General features: G+C 46.5%; 1 protein-coding gene across 1 annotated transcript in view; it reads left to right on the top strand.

The window, feature by feature from the left end:
- Positions 1-675: 675 nt before the first annotated feature.
- FRMD4B (FERM domain containing 4B) overlaps positions 676-18,567 on the top strand; it is a 291,444-nt gene continuing 273,552 nt past the window's right edge. Inside the window, exon 1 of the mRNA XM_042451936.1 lies at positions 676-915. The gene's annotated coding sequence lies outside the window, so the exon portion shown is untranslated. The remainder of the gene's footprint in view (positions 916-18,567) is intronic.

Genomic DNA, 18,567 nt, shown 5'->3' with positions numbered 1-18,567 from the left:
TTTCCACGGCCCAGTGGGATTCAAACCCTAGTCTCCAGAGTCCTAGTTCAACACTCAAGCCACTGGGCCACCCTGGGCCATTATTAATACAACAACAACAACGACGACGTTTATTTCTATTAGTGCCATCCATGTACTGTACATTGCCAGCCTGCCCCAGCCTGGTGTTTGACAAAGTTGCAGAATAAAACTGTGATAACACTGATACATTTTCTTTGGTCACGTCCTTCCCTTTTTCTTGAATGTCCTCCCATTTGGGTTGGCAATTCTAGGAGTGCTTTCCCCTTTACTTGGCTCATGTCCTACGTTCCACCTGGGAAGGAAGAGGGAAAGAAGAAAAGAAAGAGCCTCTTCTGTCAGCCGCCAAGGAGGAAAGAAGGTAGAGAGAAAGAAAGAAAGAAAGAAAGAAAGAAAGAAAGAAAGCCTCTGTCAGCCACCTGGGAAGTAAGGAAGGCAGAGAGAAAACCTTTCCTTTCCTTCCTTCCCAGGTGGCTGACAGAAGAGGCTTCCTTCCTTCCCTCCTTCCTTGGCGCAGGTTCTCCTCTGCCCAGCCTGGGGCTCCTGAGGAGGCGGAGGAGGAGGCGCCTTTGGACGCCTGCACCCAGGGAAGCAGCAGCAGCAGCCGCAGCCGCAGCCGCAGCCCAAGCGTCCGGGAGCGGGTCCTCTGCCTCTGCCCCTGGCTGCTGTTCGGGGAGGCTCCCTGTGGGTCCCTCCCTGCCTCCCTGCCAGGCAGCCCCCGGGGAGGCAGAGCCGTGGCAGGGAGCGGAGGGCTGGGCTGGCACTATTGTGGGGCATTCTTATTGTGGCGAGAGGGATGGGATCTGCCCCCCTCGCCTTGCCTTCCCTCCGCAGTCGGTGCGTGTGGCGGCGGGAGAAGGAGCAGCCCCTCAAGAGCCCCTCGGCTGGGCTCCTCGGGTGAGTCGGGACCCGGAGAAGGAGGAGGGCAGGGAGGGAAGGTCTGGGGGGCCCCCGGGCTGGCCTCCCTCTCCCTCCTCGCCTTGCCCGCCTGGCCTTCGGGGGGGGGGGGGCGGCTGGCTCTTCCCAGGAAAAAAGCCCCCAAAGCCGGCGAGGAGGAGGAGGAGGACGGGGAGCCCCAGGGCCCTGGGAACTTCGGCCTGGGCTCTGTGGGTTTGTGGGTTTGTGGGGGTGTGTGTGTGAGACTGTGTGTGGAGTGGCTTCATCCTCTCCCTTCTCCTGGTTTGGAAACGCTGCCTTGCGTTGAATGGACCACAAAGACACACTCACAGAAGACTGGACTAGAGACAGATACATCGATAGACACATACGCGCTCCATGTGCTTTGTTCTTCCCTTCTTCTCCTCCTCGTTGTTGTTGTTGTTGTGTCTGACTCAAGGCGAGCCTGGGAAAAGACAGCCTGGGGGAGTGGTTTGAGTGTCGGACTCCAGCTCTGGGGCGCAGGGTTCAAGTCCCAGCTTGGATGTGGAACCCGTTGGGGGAGTCACACTCTCTCAGCCTCAGAGGATGGCAGGAGCCAATCTCCCAGGAACACATTTTAACTGAAAGGCGCACAATACAACAACTGGGCTTTCTTGGCAAGATTTCTGCAGAGGTTTGCCTGGGCTGCATCCACACTGGAGAAATAACCCGCTTTGGAACCGCTTTAACTCTTTTTCTGGCTCTTGGCTATGGAATTCTGGGAGTCGGAGGGGGGACAGGGATTATGTTTTTTATTATGGAATTTGACTGTGGAATTCATTATGTTAATTGTGTGTTGTGTGGGATATAAATAATAATGAATAATTTTATTATATACATAATAATAATAATAATAATAATATAATTTATAATTTATATAAATAATAATAAAATAATAATAAATTGTTAAATAATAATAATAATAATAATAATAATAATGAGAGTCAGGGAGAGAAAATCAGGGTGTAGCTTGATTCAATGGAGAATTGGCCCTTGTCTTAGTGGACTGTTTCATTGCTGGTTGTATGCCTTCAGGTCCTAATGGCAACCCTAAGGCAACCCTATGATGGGTTTTTCTTGGCATGTTTTGTTCAGAGGAGGCTTGCCATTGTCTTCCCCTGAGGCTGAGAGCATGTGACTTGCCCAAGGCTACCCAGAGGGTTTCATGGCCAAGCTGGGAATTGAAGCTGGCCTCCAGAGTCCAAGACTCAAACCACTATGCCACTACTGCCTCTCTCACTGGACTGTTCAGCTTCAAAGAATCATAGAGTTGGAAGAGAGCCCAAGGGCCATCCAGCCCAACCCTATCCTGCCATGCAGGAATGCACCATCAAAGCCCCCCCCCCCCCCCCGATGGCCATTCTGCCTCTGTTTAAAGACCTCCAGCGTTCCACAGTAGAACTGCTCTGACTGTCAGCAAGTTTCTCCTAATATTGAGGTGGAATAACTCTTTCTGTAGTTTCAGTCCACTGCTCCAGGTCCTATTCTCTGAAGCAACAGAAAACAAACTTGCTCCATCCTCAGTATGACATCCTTTGACATACAGTATTTAAACAGGGCTATCATATCATCTCTTAGCCTTCTCTTCTCCAGGCTAAAAATCCCCAGCTCCCTAAATCATTACTCATAAGGCATGGTTTCCAGACTGTTCATCATTTTGGCCACCCTCCTCTGGACATGCTTACATTGTGATGCCCAGAACTGGACACAATAGCTGACTCTTGTTTTTTGTTTGTTTGTTTTGCCATACAAAGCAATTGGGCTTCTATGTTGTTGGAGAAGGGGGAATAATTTTCATCTGAAACACAATGGAAAAGGAAAGAGTCCTTGAAGTTCATCACACGGGGAAAATTGGAAGTTGAAAAGGGTAAGAACCTGTGATTATCCAGCGTATTAGGCACAATTGTACAATGGTTTTCACACAACATTGTGCGCAAAACCCTAAGAATCTGACCAGAAGGAGACATGAACCAGCAATTAGTCATTTTTGGGAAAATATCATGAATTCATTTCCGTTTCATTCACAATATCTTTTTTTATTTTTGCGTAGTTGTTCTAGTGTGAAAACTATTTGCAGTTTATTCATAGGATTTTCACAGTTTTTGTACTTGTTGCCAAATTTCCCATGGTTCTTTGGGGCAAGTTTACTTCTTTTGCTGTTTTGTTGTGCCCAGTTGCTGAGAGGTTTTTAAAAAACTTTCTTATCTTTTTAGTAATGTTTAGTTCTTTCTACTTGGGTTGGATACCATTTCTGGGCAAGTAAGGGACAGTACAGTATGTTTTTAGAAAGAAAATTGTGTAAATAAAAAGGTTTATTTCTCTGGGTGATTTTGTTTGCTGCCATGTGTGCTCTGGTGACTTGTGGTAATGCAACTAATTATTCTGTGCGCACACACAAAAATGCGGTTCCCAAACCATCAATGGGATTTACACGCATCTGTACCAAATGCACATTCTACTCTTTCTCAACTTTAGTAATGAGCCTCTAAAACGTTATTGTGTTAATTTGCACATTTGCAAGCTTTTCCAGGATTGTGGATGTTCTAATCATTATTGGGATGGAGGTAGATATGGTCCCCATGTGATACACTCCATTATTGGAAAGCAGAATGTCTCACTTTCCCAGAATGAGTTACAGAGTCTGCACCTTTACTTAGAAGTAGACCTCTCTGTGTTCTGTGAGGCTTATTCCCTAATAATGTAATCTTGTAGGGTGGCTGTCTTCATCCATAGCACCCTACCCATTCTGTTACATAGCAGAGCCTATATGTGTTGCCACCAATAAGAGCAACAGGGTTTCAGGGGGCAGGAAGAGACAGAGCCCTTTTTGTAGTTGCCCCACACTTGTGAAACTCTTCCAGGCCCTTGGGTCCCACTGCTGCAGGCCTTCAGGCTTGGCTCAGAAGATAGTGTCTCTATGGGGGGAGGACTTCCAGCATAATTATAAGACAACGTAGTTGCACTGGAGCCCACACTTGTGTGATGGATTGTACAATAGGCACCAAGGCCCCGAGTTCACCTCTTTACAAGGATTAGTTACCACTCTATTCTCTGCCTCTAAGCAGAAAGTGAGGGAGAGCTATGTGTGTCATTGGGGAATGACTGGCTACACATGGGACTGCATTTATACTATGAGAAAGTACAAATGATTACACAGTGATTTTTACACAAATGCAGTAGTTTTCTTGCAGGATTTCAGGCATGGTGTTCTTTGGCTTTAAAAGTAAATTCGATGTTTTTAGAATTGTTTCTTTAGCATTTAAAGTTCTTTTCTATGCTACTTTGGAAAAAATAATCCTGAAAAATGGCTTTTATGTATGTAAAATAATAAAGAAATAGACTGTATTGATAGCTTTTGGTGGGTTTTTCAGGCTATATGGCTATGTTCTTCCAGAACATGGCCACATAGCCCAAAAATCCCACAAAAAACTGTGGATGCCAGCTGTGAAAGCCTTCGACTTCAGACAGTATTGAATTTCCTCACAGGTGTGTACGATGCATTGCTAAGATGCCATCCATGTTTTCTTATTAATAAACCTCCTTTAATACGCTGGCACTGATTTCTAAATGAACTTGCAAAAGACTGTGCTATTTAAGGAGTACTTGATAACAAATGAAGACAGGAGCAAGGATATCTCTGTGTTCTTTAATTTATGAGGAAGAAATGACTTAGATCAGAATGCCACCTCCCCATGCCTTGGTAGGATGAGGAATGGTACAGATTCCTTCAAAATGAGATACACATCTAAGGCGCGTTACAGACCGCCCCTTTGGGGCGGCCTGTAGGCGCGCCTTTCCCCGGTGTATAGGGGCCTCAGCTGCCAGACCGGCAGTCTCCGAGGTCCCGATCCGCCGCTTTGCAGGCTGCGGGGAAGCGGCAAAAGGGGCTTCAAGCCCCAAGGACACCCCGTGGCGGTGGGGAGGAGGAGAAAGGGGCCGAAACGGAGCTCCTTCCTGCTCCGCACAAAGGGCGCATTAAGCGCCCTCGCGCGGAGCGATGACATCACATCCGCGCCGCCTCGTTTGGAGGCGGCGCGTTCATCACGCCATCATGGCGGCAGCCATGTGGAACGGCCGCCGCCATTTTGTATGGACTCAGTCCGTACTTGGGTTAGGGGGTGCGGAAGCACCGCCCCTTCCTAACCCTAGTACGTACTGAATACCTACTTTATGGCGGTCTGTAACCCGCCATTGTACCTCATAAAAGTTGTACGCCTGAGCCCTACTGTTAGTCCCAATTAGAGTAAACCCACAAAATTAGTGAGATTTACCTATGTGTTGACCCACAATTTAACATTTAACTCAATTAGCTTATTTTGATTGGGACTACATTCCAACCATCCACTGCAATGCTATATTCATGTATCTGGGATTAAGGCCAGTCAGTTCAATAGGATTTAATACTGAGTATAGATGTACAAAAAGAGCCAATGTGGTGTAATTATTTAAATATAGGACTAGAACTCTAGGAGACCAGTGTTCAAATCCCCATTGGGTGACTTTGGACAAGTCACACTCTCTCAGCCTTAGAAAAGGGCAGTGGCAAACCGACTCTGAACTAATGTTGCCAAGAAAACTTTGTGATATATGTGCCTTGGTTTCCATAGGTTGGAAACAACTTGAAGGCACACAACAACAGCAGCAACAAATAAGTGTACAAAACTGCAGAGATTGCCTCTTGTTTTGCATCTCAGTGAAACTAAAGCCCAACTACTTTACTTTAGCTGATTTGCAGCTGTTGCATATTTTGTCTTTCTTTCCTGATGTACTTCTGCAGAGGACTTCTAAATAAAAGTCAGAACAAACTCTTCCAGAAACAAATCCTAACTTTATCAAGGGTGTAATTTTGGTCAGTTATTTCATGCTGCTTGTTGTACTGCCTTTCCTTTGTTGTTTCACTCTATTTCCTCCTGCGTTTCCTAGAATAGTCCCTCTTCCTGCATTGTTTTCTGTGCCTGTTTCCTTTCTTCTTGCTTTTCAATGGTATCTTTCCCTCACTAATAATCGACTCAGTTTTATCACATTTGAACGTTGCATTATATTCCACCCATTTCAGATTGCACACATCTGCATCTCAACTGATTGAACAACCTTTAATTTCATATTCTCTGCATTCCCATTTTACATTTTCTCCATGCAGTTTATGGCAAAACATATATGATGTCCTTCCCCACTTTTATCTCCAGAATAAACCATTTGATGGTAGGCCAGGTAGAGAGACAGTAAGTGAACCAAAATCATGTAGCAAATGATCCTAGGTGTCTTGGGGCCATGCCTAAGGTCCAAAACACACTGCAGAAATAATCCAGTTTGAGACTGCTTTAATTGCCTTTGCTCAGTCTGGGAATTGTAGTATATTGTGGCACCAGAGCTCTTTGACAGAAAAGGCTAAATGTCTCACAGAACTACAGTTACCAGAATTCCCTAGCATTGAGCCAAGGTGGTTAAAGTGGAATCAAACTGGGCTATTTCTGCAGTATGTTTTGAACCTATGATTTTAACCATTCACTGCATTGTTTCAAAACAATAGTTATCAGTGGTACAATTAATCTGATTAATCTTCAAGATGATACAAGACTCCTGACTGGTGTGGTGTTGGCTGACATATTTTGATATGGTTCTAAAATACTAAGTTACTTTGAACAGGGGATCCACTGACCAGAGAGTTGATTGCAGCAGGGCGTGTGTAGGCACAGATGGTCAGAGGGGGGAAATCAGCTCTTTCCAATCCCATTTAGGCCCTGTTGCTAGGTTTTTTTTTTGTTTTGTTTTGTTTTTTGTGAATAAGAGGTCAACTAGAAGGTGTTTCTGGCCAATTCCATTGAGTTATAGAATCTTAATTGGAGTGGGCCACAGGGGCCATCTAGTACAACACCGTGAAAAGGAGCACTCCTGAAAGATGCCTATCTTTTGTGTGTGAAGCTGTTGGACGGGTATTGGGAGAATCTAGGATAGGGTTTCTGACAGCTCTAAGGGCCACTCAATATCTCCATCCCCAAGACTGCATGTGACCCATAGGCCATACTATTTCCATGTCTACACTAAAGTGTTCAGTTCATTGAACCTATACAGATGGATATTTTACCTCACTGGGACTAGCCCTGCCATTTGGCATAAGGTGGCAACTGCTGCAGGTGTATCATGACAGGGTAGACAAATATTACTTACTTACTTCATCAGATGGGAGAGAAGTTCTTGTGCAGAAATATGTTGCTGGCTTTAGGTACCTGGACCTGAAATGGAGTGGAGCCAGAGCTCTCACCCATCCTTTTTGATTGGTAGGCATGGTGACATTATCTATTCCCCTTCTCTTTTTTATCTGCAGCCCCCACACTGGAAAGGCCCTGCTTTCTGGCCCATCACCTTCTCAAGCTCATTTGGTGGGCCCAAGGAAGATGGCCTTCTCGGTGGCTGTACCCAGTCTCTGGAACTCCCTCCCAAGATAGGCCAGGTTGAGGTGGGGCTCTTAGTGTTGTGTGGTGCTGGTTTTTGAAGTTTTAAGGGTATATATATATACAGTAGTTTTATTTTTATTGTTATGATGCATTTTAGTATTTTTGACTTTTAACATGTACTGTTTCTAAGAGCTTTTATTGCCCTAGTTTAATTCTGTTCACTTTCTGTTTAATTAATGCTCACTTTCATATGTTTTTAATTGTACTGTTCTATTAATTTATAAACCTCTCTGTGTTCCAATTTTGGGGATATAGTGGAATAATAGTAGTAAGAATCAATGTGGTATAGTGGTTTGAGTGTTGTACTACAACTCTGGAGAGCAGGGTCCAATTCCCAGCTCAGCCATAAAACCCACTGGATGACTTTGGGCAAGTCACACATACTCTCAGCCTCAGGGGAAGGCAATGGAAAACCTCCTCTGAACAAATCATATCAAGAAACCCCCATGAAAGGTTGACCTTAGTGTCACCATAAGTCAGAAATGACTTACTTTGTACACACATAATCTTACCCTTACCCACACAGAACCCTCTTTACTTTGTTGCCTTAAATTTACTTTTTCTTAAATGTGATTGTCAAACTACAGTATTGAAGTTTGGTGAAGAATTTACATAATCAAAGAAACTATTTCAGATGGTTAAGATCTTTCCTTCCTTCCTTCTGGTCTTAACTGGGTGCCTCAACCCAGTGAGCTACCCTCTCTCACCTGGCTGAACCAATCAGATTAAACTTGATCTGCACATGAAAAGTAGAATGAGGCAGATGTATGACAAATAGACCCAGATGCCTGCAAAACTTGTTCAAATCCCCACGGCGTGGTTCCTTGCCACTTTGTTCTAATTTGGACTGATAAAGAGAAAGTGGAGCACATTGTCCTGGTAGTAATTAAAATGAACATCAGCTAGACTAGTCACTTGAATTAATTGAAAGTTTAAGCCAAATGAGTGTGTTATAAGAATGGCTTATGTTCTCTTAATTTTTAGGAGAAAAATATTAATAAGAAAAATTAAGGTGGCTATGGCTTCAATCACATTGAGGTGGAAGCACACAAATAACATATTGTAATGCATGCAGTTCTATTCCAAGTAAATAAGCAGATACATTTTTTTAAAAAAAAATCCCTGCACATAAACAAGTAGGTTGTCAATGAGATGGCTAGGCTGAGACGTTTCTTCTTGACATCTAACTTTCTACATATGAGTATTTCCGCGTGGAGAAGTGTGCAGTTCATCTCAGCTACTGGCTGTCTAGTGGTGCAGTCCAGATAGCCACTGGTTCAACAACCTGGTGAGAACAGAACCCTATAAATCTTTGGATTGGCCCAGGGAAGTGGGGAATGGAGATTCTGCCACTGTGGGGTGAGGTACGCTCCCTGTTTGGACCATAATCTGACAGTGGTTTTGGTTAATGAGAACATATTCCCTTTCTAACCCTCTGGGATAGTTTGAATCTGAAGCGTTATAGAAGATAGGCCAGGACTCATGAACTTGTGATCCATCCGAGATGTTGTTTAGACTCCTGTTGCCATCAGGCCCTAGAGGCCTGGTCGTTGATAAGAGATGAGTAGTTCATCAACATTAGGTCCTCACAATTCTCTGTGTTTGGTTGTATGGCTAACAGAGCTATCCTATAAGATCCCTTAATTTTTTTGGGGGGGAGGTCATAGGACAGGGGTAGGCAACCTTTTTGAGCCGGGGCCGGGTTGCTGTCCCTCAGGCGACTGTGGGGCCGAAGCCGGGGGTGGAGTTTCACCCTCCGGGGCGGGGCCACTTGCCGGGGGTGGAGCTTCCACCCTCCGGGGCGGGACACGCGCCGGGGTGGAGCTTCCACCCTCCGGGCGGGGACACGTGCCGGGGGTGGAGCTCCACCCTCCGGGGGGGCGCATGCCGGGGGTGAAGCATCCACCCTCTGGGGGCCAGGCCTCCCCATCTTTGCTGCCCTGACGGGGCCCCAGGCCCCGTCAGAGACCGGCAAAAAAGCTGGTGGGGGCCACCAGCGCTGGAGGGCCCCCAGGAGGGCCCCAGCGACGGCACCGGCCCCCAGAGGCCCCCTGCCCGCGTCGTAGCCCTCCTGGAGGGCCCCAGAGATGGCAAAGGGCCTCCCAGAGGCCCCCTGCCACCCTCGGAGCCCTCCTGGAGGGCCCCAGAGACGCAAAGGCACCTCAAGGACCCCTGCCGCCCTCGGAGCCCCTCGGAGGGCCCCAGAGAGGGCAAGGGCCCCCAGAGGACCCCTGCCGCCCTCGGAGCCCTCCTGGAGGGCCCCAGGACGGCAAGGGCCTCCCAGAGGCCCCTGCCGCCCTCGAGCCCTCTGAGGGCCCCAGCGATGGCAGCGGGCTCCTAGAGGCCCGCCGCACTACCGCCATGTCCGCCGTTGCGGCTTTTCGCCGCTCTGGGCGCCGCCATTTGGGCAGCAAATGGCGACGAAGTATCGCACGACCTTCCCCGCCATTTTGCTGCCCAAAATGGCGGCGCCCAGAGCGGCGAAAGCCATGACGGGCGGCTGCTGTGGCGGCGGTGGCAGCAGCAACAGCAGCCAGGGGCCAGTGGGCAGGCCTCCGTGGGCCGCATCTGGCCAGCAGGCCAGAGGTTGCTGACCCCTGTCATAGGATATAGCAGATGCCCCACTATACCAGTGGATCATATCTCAACCATGATATATGATGTGCCAGTAGAACTACTCAGGAATCCTTGCAGGACATTAGATCAATACCCTGATGCATTTATAAAATGGGGTTTAATCATGAATGGAAAGGTAGGGCTAGCACATTTAAGGAACATATTTATGCAGTAGCCTGTATTCCCCCAGACTGCACAGTACCCCATTGATGGCAGAGTTTGCACCCTCCTCGCACAGAACAAAACATCTAAAGTCATGATGTGCCAAAGGTTGCCTTAATTGGCTTATAACCAGATGTCTTCTGGGATCCCATGGTATGTTTTAATTCAAAAGATACAGCATGAACTCTTTCTAATCAGTCTTCCATGATCTATGATGCAGTAACCTGGTGTTTCCTGATAGGCTCCTTTGAAGTGTGCTTCCTGCTCACTGTCCCCTTCTCTACTCTACCATGGTGATTTGTAGGCAGATGATTTTGGACTGTTCCACACAGGAAAAGAAAATGTAGAGGAAGCTGAAAGCAGCTTCCGTTTGAAACAAGGACTTAGTAGTCTCTTGCATGCTGGATAGGAATTTGGACAATTGTATACAGATCATATATTGGAAGATCCAGTGATATTCAAATATACATTATGCTCTTGGGCATGTACCTAAAACTGTTGCAGTCAATTGGATTAAACATGTGTAATCTTTACATAATTTCTCAGAAGTAGCCCCGTTGAGTTCATTTGGACTTAGTCCCAGGTAGGTGACCATAAAGTGGCAAGCCAAGTATTCCCAGGCAATAGGTAATTAAATAACCGTCCAGATATGTTGACTTTTGAAAGAAGGATGAGCAAGCTGTTTAGGGTTCTAAAAGCCAAGCCTGACTCTGTGTTCTGGATATTCTTGCTAATCCTCAGGGCAATGGTATCACTAGGGTTGGTGTCATCCATGTGGGGAACTCGTGGCGCACCTCCCCTTTCCCCTGCAGTGAGCCTCACCCACTCGCACCATTTATTCAGCATTTTAGAGGGACCCAGATGAATCCCACAAACTATTTCTGCCAAAACCCAGATATTTAAGGAGCTACATTGTCTCATACCCCCAGGGTGTCACCTGGTGGGTCGAATCCCCCACCCATACCCACCTAGTGATGCCTCAGGGCAAGATGAGACCAGGGTCTTGAAAACAATAGGTGTGTTACTGTTTGTTGCTGGCTCCTTTTGTTGTTGTTGTTTGGGCTGCGCTCCAGGCTATTAGACTCTTAGGGTCCATGTAGTCTCCTCCCCTATTTCCCTCAAAATTTCTGAAAACACGATTGGCACTAAGACTCAGTGGGAGGGAACATCAGTGTGGGGAAATATGGAACTGCCTTAAGAACACTGACACTCTGTGTGGTGTGTGTGTGTGTGTGTGTGTGACTTCTCCTCACCTTCTCCCATCTTCCTCACTATATCCTTATTGGTTGAAGTACAGTACAGTTTCTTTTCTTCATCAAAGGCACATATGGATTGGGCCACTGAAACTTTTCCAGCTTTGCTTAGGCAGTTGATTCCTTTTCTTTTGAGAGAATTGAGCAATTCCTGATTAAACTCTCCCTCCTTCTGCAAACACCTGCCTACACACACATTTCCCTCTTCCAACTCCTGCCATTCTCCTTTACTTTTCACTTTCTCCTTCCCCAACTCATGTCTTCTGATTTTTCCCCACTGTCATTTTTTCTCCCCCCCCCCCCACAAATCACAACTTCTGTCTAATCATCTTCCTGCTTTCTCAGGTCTTCTTTCTGTTCCATGCCCTCTTTGCCTTGTTGTCACCTATCCACCCCCAGATTTTTCCCCTTCCCTGCCCTTCCCTTCCCAGTTCTCTATGCTACATTGCTCTTCATTCTTGCTTGTTGCTTGCTTTCTCTTTGCTGTTTCATCCTCCTTTTCCTCATACTTCTAGCTCCACTCATCGTCTTCCACTTCCTTCCCGTGGTCTTTGCACACACCCCAACTCAACCTTGACATCATGACTAGGTTGTGTTAGCTTCACTTCATTTAAATAGTAAGTTCCTTAAACCCATAACAGTGATGGTGAAGCTTTTAGAGACATTCACACTGAGTATTACCTGGTTCCACGGGCAGAACTTCGGGGGGGGTGGGACTTCTGCCTTCTAAGGGCGGGACTCCCTGGAGACAGTTGAAGGCCTGGGATGGTGGGGGAAGAGGAGGAACAGACACATGCTGTTCCTCCTTTTTCCCCACCCTCCTGTTTCTTCGCATGCCAGAGAGGGCAGTGCGCTATAGGTCACCACACAGACTTTGGCGGGGTACATACCTGCGTTTGCGGCGCTCTGCTGCCGCCGCCAGTAGGTCCACGGGGGAGCCGGAGCCTTCACAACGGCCGACTCCCGCGCGGACCGAAAAAATGGAGCTTCTTTTTAAGTTGCGTTTGCGACGTAGCGAGGCGCCAGGGGCGCACTCACTACGTCACAACGCCCGCGACGCGTACGGACATCAGCGTCCGATACGTAAGATGGCGGCGGCCGTATGAACAGGGCCCGCCATTGTACGTATCAATACGTACTAGGGTTAGGGGGGTGCGGAAGCACCGCCCCTTCCTAACCCTAGTACGTATTGATGACGTACTATTTGGCGGTCTGTAAACGCCATAGAGTTTGCTTCTGAATAGAAACAGTATGTACAGGTGCATTGCCTGTTGTGTTCTATTGCCTTAATAATCTATTATCATAACTGACAATGTCTTCTTCCCCTCAATACTTGGAGATTATCAGTAACATTATTATAATATTAGATGATGAGAGAGGATTCTGCAACCTGATTTACAAAGAAAGAAAAGAGACAGTAAGAAGCAGTGGTTAGTGAGACAATCCATTAAAAGCGAGTTGTTTTTTTTTTAAAAAAATCTTCTTCTGGAACATTTTATTTGGTTGGACTACAACTCCCATATGTTCCAAGCAGTTCTCAGAAAATCATTACAGGCAGGCCATGGAAAAATTATTTGGTTAGACTACAAGTCCCATGTATTCTTCAAAACTTGCAAAGGTTCTGAAAAACAGAGCTAAGGAAGATTGGGTTTTGTTTAGTGGTAGAGGTGTGAAGACATAATTTCCAGCTAGAGATATACTATATTTCTCATTTTCTTAGAATTTGGTGGGTTTTTTTTTAAAAAAAAATGAATTGCCTATTCTTTTTTAATAAATAAATTGAATTGTAATACCTGAGCAAATGTCATTGCTACAATGTACCATGCTTAATGGCATCATAAGTGGTTGTAGCCATTGTGAACCACTAGGGACCATCCCCAGGGCTTGGGATGCTCTGGATTGGCAATCCTAAACCTGTTGGTTCTCCAGATGTGCTAGACTTCATCCCACATCGGTCCTAGCCAGCAAAGCCAGGATGATGCTAATGTTCAAGCATTGGTGTAAACATCTCCAGTGTCTAATAAACCCACCATTGCTGCATTAGAAGGGATGCCCTTGCCTTAGTCAAAAACACCTCCCTTATCCTGCTTTAAAATGTTTCTTAGGCGGGATACAAACCGCCATATAGTACGTATTGTATAGTACTAGGGTTAGGAAGGGCGGTGCTTCCGCACCCCCTAACCCTAGTACGTATACAATACGTACAAGATGGCGGCGCCCCTTCCACATGGGCCACCGCCATCTTTACGTACTGGACGCATAGCGTCCAGACGTGTTGCGGCGCCTATGATGTCGCGAATGTGCCAGCGGCGCCTCGCGACGTCATAAAGGCGCCGCAAAAAGAAGCTCCAAAATGGAGCTTCTTTTTGCTCCGCGCGGGAGCCGCGCGGTTTGGCTGCTGCGGCTCCCGCACGGAGCAAATGGCGCCGCGGGAGACCGCCTCAAACGGCGGTCTGTATCCCGCCCTAATGTAATTCAAACTAGCGGATTTATGCCAGGTTCAATGTCCATTCAGCTCTATCCTTTTTAAAATGCGATCAGTGTTGTTTGCTTTCAGTCTATTCAATAATTGCCACAGGAAAACACTTGTTTCTGGAACATAAGGAGGTCAGAGCAGGTTCTCTTTACATCATATAGCATCATTGCTTCCTGTTACTATATTTAAAAATTATGGTTAAATAGAGTAAGTTACAAGACTAAATTTTTTTTAAAAAGAAATGTTAACTCTACTGCACACCATACCTTGAAATGATGTGGTCTCTTGGGACAAGCTAATGGATAGTGTGTTCTGAAAGCTTGAAATGCCCTAATTTCAATTAGCTTTTTGTGTTTTTCTGCTTTCATGGCTCACCCATCCATAATGAATTCTTGACCTCTTAGGATAAAATACAATAATGGCAGGGGGAGCTGGAGGTTGGGTGGGGAGCACTGTTTGTCTGATATGATCTCCCTTCTGATAAATTGTTTTGTAGCAATCATGGGTGGGGAAATAGCTCTAAAGGATTGAGATTACTAAAAATATGTTTCAGATGTTTGGTAAGATGAAAAGAAAAATGGTTACCAAAGTAAAGATTGGGCCGTGTGTAGTAGAAATTTGGGGAGAAGAGGGGCAATATGGCTGTGAATGGATTTTTGGGTGGGGAGAGTGGACTATCATTGTGCAATGGAAGGCATTATCTGCATTAGTGGTTTATCTGACCCACACTTGAAGCCTGGAAAAGTTACTTTTTTCAGATTATAGCTCCCAGAAGAATCTGGCCCCCATGGCCACAGGGCATGTTTTTTGGGGGACTGAGAGAGCTGTAGTCAAAGGGTAGCATTGCCAGTTTCTATCCCCATGCAGTGGAGCATAGGACATGATGGGAAAGGATTAAAACACTGTGCCAGTGAACTTTATTCTTTTCACAACACTTTTGTAAAGTGGGGTGCCAAAGTCAAAACATGTAGTCTCAGGGAAGGTGTGCATTTTGTAGCAGTAATATTCTATGCATCTATGTTGTGTCGTTCAACTGTTATGAGTCTATCAAGATCCAGGCCCTTTAATGAGTTCTCTGCCCTTTCCTCCGTGGGCTCTACTGGCCATATTACGAGAGGATCATTTATTCAGAAGTAGCCTCACTTTGGCCTGTTTTTTGTTATTACCATATATACTCAACTATAAGTTGACCTCACATATAAGTCAAAGGCAAGTTTTGGGGCCAAAATTATGGATTTTGACATGACCCTATGGATAGGTTGAGTGTTAAACTTGGAGGCTCCAGTGTGGGTCTGTGAGGGACAAGAGGGAAGTATTAATCAATATGAGGCTTAAGTGTTTCAGCTTTCACTCCTGAGACAGTGAAGGGCATGGGTGAAAGAGGGGCTGTTAAACAAACAGCAGTCAATCAATCAACAAGGACTCTATTTGCTTGGCTCAGGATAGAAAGAAACTGTATGGGGAAATCTGAAAGAGTTGCTATTACATATAATAATAAATAATAAAACTTTTATTTATATACCGCCCTTCCTGAGATCAGGGCGGTTTACAACATAAAACAAGCAAATAACGATTTAAAAACAGTAACATCATCACTATCAAATATAAAAACAAGACAAGACAAAGCCCCCGTTAGCCAATCCTCTTGCAGGATACAAGGAGTGCAAGGAGGCCTGCTAGGACTATGATTGGGGGAATGCGATCTTAAACAGAAAGGTTTTAGCATCCTTTCTAAACTGAGCCAGGGAGGCGGCCGAGCGGAGCTCTGAGGGCAGCGATAGAGAAAGACTTCCTCGTGGTAGAGGTAAGCCTGGCCCCTGGCACCCTAAGGAGTTGCTGCCCAGATGTTCTGAGGGTGCGGGACGGAATGTACGGGGAGAGGCGGTCCTTCAGGTATCCTGGGCCCAAGCCATTTAGGGCTTTATAGGTCATCACCAACACCTTATATTGCGCCCGGAAGCGAATAGGCAGCCAATGCAGATCTTGGAGCACCGGTGTTATGTGGCTGGCCCTGGAAGTACCAGTGACCAGCCTGGCAGCCATATTTTGTACCATTTGTAGCTTCCGGGCTTGGTATAAGGGTTGCCCCATGTAGAGTGCATTGCAGAAGTCCAATCTCGAGGTTACCAGAGCATGTACAACAGTTTCAAGGTCCCTCTGGGCCAGGTATGGGCGCAGCTGGCGAATAAGCCGAAGCTGGTAACAGGCGTTCTTGACCGTAGCATTCACCTGAGCAGTCAGGTGAAGCGACGAGTCAAGAAGCACCCCCAGACTGCGCACAGAGTCCTTCACAGGGAGCGTGACCCCGTTCAGGACAGGTGGAACCACCGCCATTCCTGGACCAGGGGAACCTATCACTAGTACCTCCGTTTTCTCTGGATTCAATTTGAGTCGGTTTTCCCTCATCCAGCCCATTACTGACTCCAGGCACGCCACGAGAGGAGAGACGCCATCCTCGGCCACTGCATCAGTCGGAGACATAGAGAAAATGATTTGGGTGTCATCAGCGTACTGATAACCCCGCGCCCCATGCCTCCGGATGATCTCTCCCAGCGGTTTCATGTAAATGTTGAATAGCATGGGAGACATTACCATATTGACCCATAAAAAAGTCAACCTGGGATTTTGGGGTCAGTTTTTGGGCATAAATGTTTAGACTTATAGACAAATACATATGGCATTTGCCATCTAGGAGGAGCCCTAGTGGTGCAGTGATTAAATGCCAGTACTCCAGCCAAAATGTTGTGAGTTCAGTCGTGCAGGGCTCCAGGTTGACTCACCCTTCCATCCTTTCATAGTTTGGTAATATGAGTACCCAACTTTTGGGGGGGCAGTAGGATTCAATTTATAGCAAGCCTATGAATGAGAGTCCTCCAGGAGTCCTGAAGAATCCTGCTCAGGTCTTCCAAACTCATGGTCGTGGCTTCCTTCATCGAGTTCATCCACCTGGAAGCATAGAATCATAAACTCATAGAGTTGGTAGAAACCTCAAGGGCCATCCAGTCCAACCTCTTGCCATGCAGGAATAAACAATCAAAGCACCCCTGACAGATGGCCATCCATCGTCTTTTTTAAAACCTTTAAAGAAGGAGACTTCCTCATATTTCAAGCCAGCTGTCGTGGGGCCCATGGCTACTCTGACAGGAGTGGGGTTGGTAGGTAGCTCCATAACAGCAGAAGGAGGCAAGGACACCTTTATTCTAACAATAACTATACCCTTTTGATTTCCCATGTGATGGATGGACTAGTTACTTCATCGCCCATCTACTTTAACACTCTCAGTGTCTAGAGCTTTGGGTCTAACCCTTCTTCTTCCGGCTCTCACTCAACTCGCACCTGTGGCCCTGGGCAACGCCCCACAGGCCAATACTGCCTTCGAATGTCCCATCACAAGCAAGATCCGGGTAGAATTACCAGACAAGCCTGATAGGGCCCTTCATCAGCTTCCAAGGTAGTGGGGTGGACGCAGTCAGCAAAGAAGCACTCTATGTGGTGTTCCCTTAGCCCTTCAATCCCACTACTTCCCCATCTCCCTCGTAGGTGTTGTCGTGCTATGTCAGCAGTCCAAGCGTCCTGAACCCCCTCGTGTTATCTCCTCCTCATACCCCATCGCCTCCTTCCACTCCGGCGTCTTAGTTGGCTCCTCCTCCCACTCCTTGCCTTCCCTTTCCCCTTTTCTAGCTCGCGCACTGGACCCCTCCCCTAGGCTCATCCCTGTCACAGCAGAGCCTCCTGTTTTGGCAACCTTTCCTTCCCTTGGGGTTTCTCCAGGGTCCTCTTGTCCGCCGGATTCCCATGTGGGACCCCAACCCGACTCCTCCCCATCATTCACCCTCTGATGCCACCATATTGAACAGCTTTAATTGGCAGGAAGTTATTTCTAATGCTTAGGTGGAATCTCCTTTCCTGTAGTTTGAATCCATTTCTCTGGGTCCTATTCTCTGGTGCTACATAAAACAAACTTACTCCATCTTTAGTATGACATCCTGTAAAATATTTAAGCAGAGCTATCATATCACCTTTTCTTCCTCAGGCTAAATATACCCAGCTCCCTATTAAGCCTCATTTCATAGTGCCTGTTTTCCAGACTTTTCACCATTTTGATCATCCTCCTCTGGACATCTGTGTTACAGACAAAGGCAATGGCAAAACCCCCACTGAACGAAGAAAATTCTGTGATAGCGTCTTCTTATGGTTGCCAAAAGTCAGAAACATAGAATCATAGAATTGGGAGAGATCTCAAGGACTATCCAGTCCAGCCCCCTACCTTGCAGGAATACACACTCAAAGCACTCCCAACAGATGGTCATGTAGGCTGTGCTTAAAAATCTCAAAAGAAGGAGACTCCACCACCTCTTGCTGCCAGGAACCTCTTCCTAATGTTGAGGTGGAATCTCTTTTCATGTAGTTTGACTCCATTGCTACATGTCCTATTCTATGGAGCTGCAGCAAACAAGCTTGCTCCATCCTCAATATGTCACCCATTCAAGTATTTAAACAGGGCTATCATATCACCTCATAACCATCTCTTCTCCAAGCTAAACATATCCAGCTAAGTTTCTTTTCATAGGGCATGGTTTCCAGACCCTTCAGTATTTTGGTTCCCTCCTTTGGACACAACATTCCAGGGAAACAACTAGAATGCATACATCAAGAACAACTCAATAGT

The sequence above is a fragment of the Sceloporus undulatus genome, chromosome 2 (genome assembly GCF_019175285.1).
Source record: "Sceloporus undulatus isolate JIND9_A2432 ecotype Alabama chromosome 2, SceUnd_v1.1, whole genome shotgun sequence".
In the NCBI taxonomy this organism is placed as follows: domain Eukaryota; kingdom Metazoa; phylum Chordata; class Lepidosauria; order Squamata; family Phrynosomatidae; genus Sceloporus; species Sceloporus undulatus.
The sequence above is the reverse complement of the archived record's forward strand: the minus strand, read 5'-3'. Positions and strand labels throughout refer to the sequence as shown.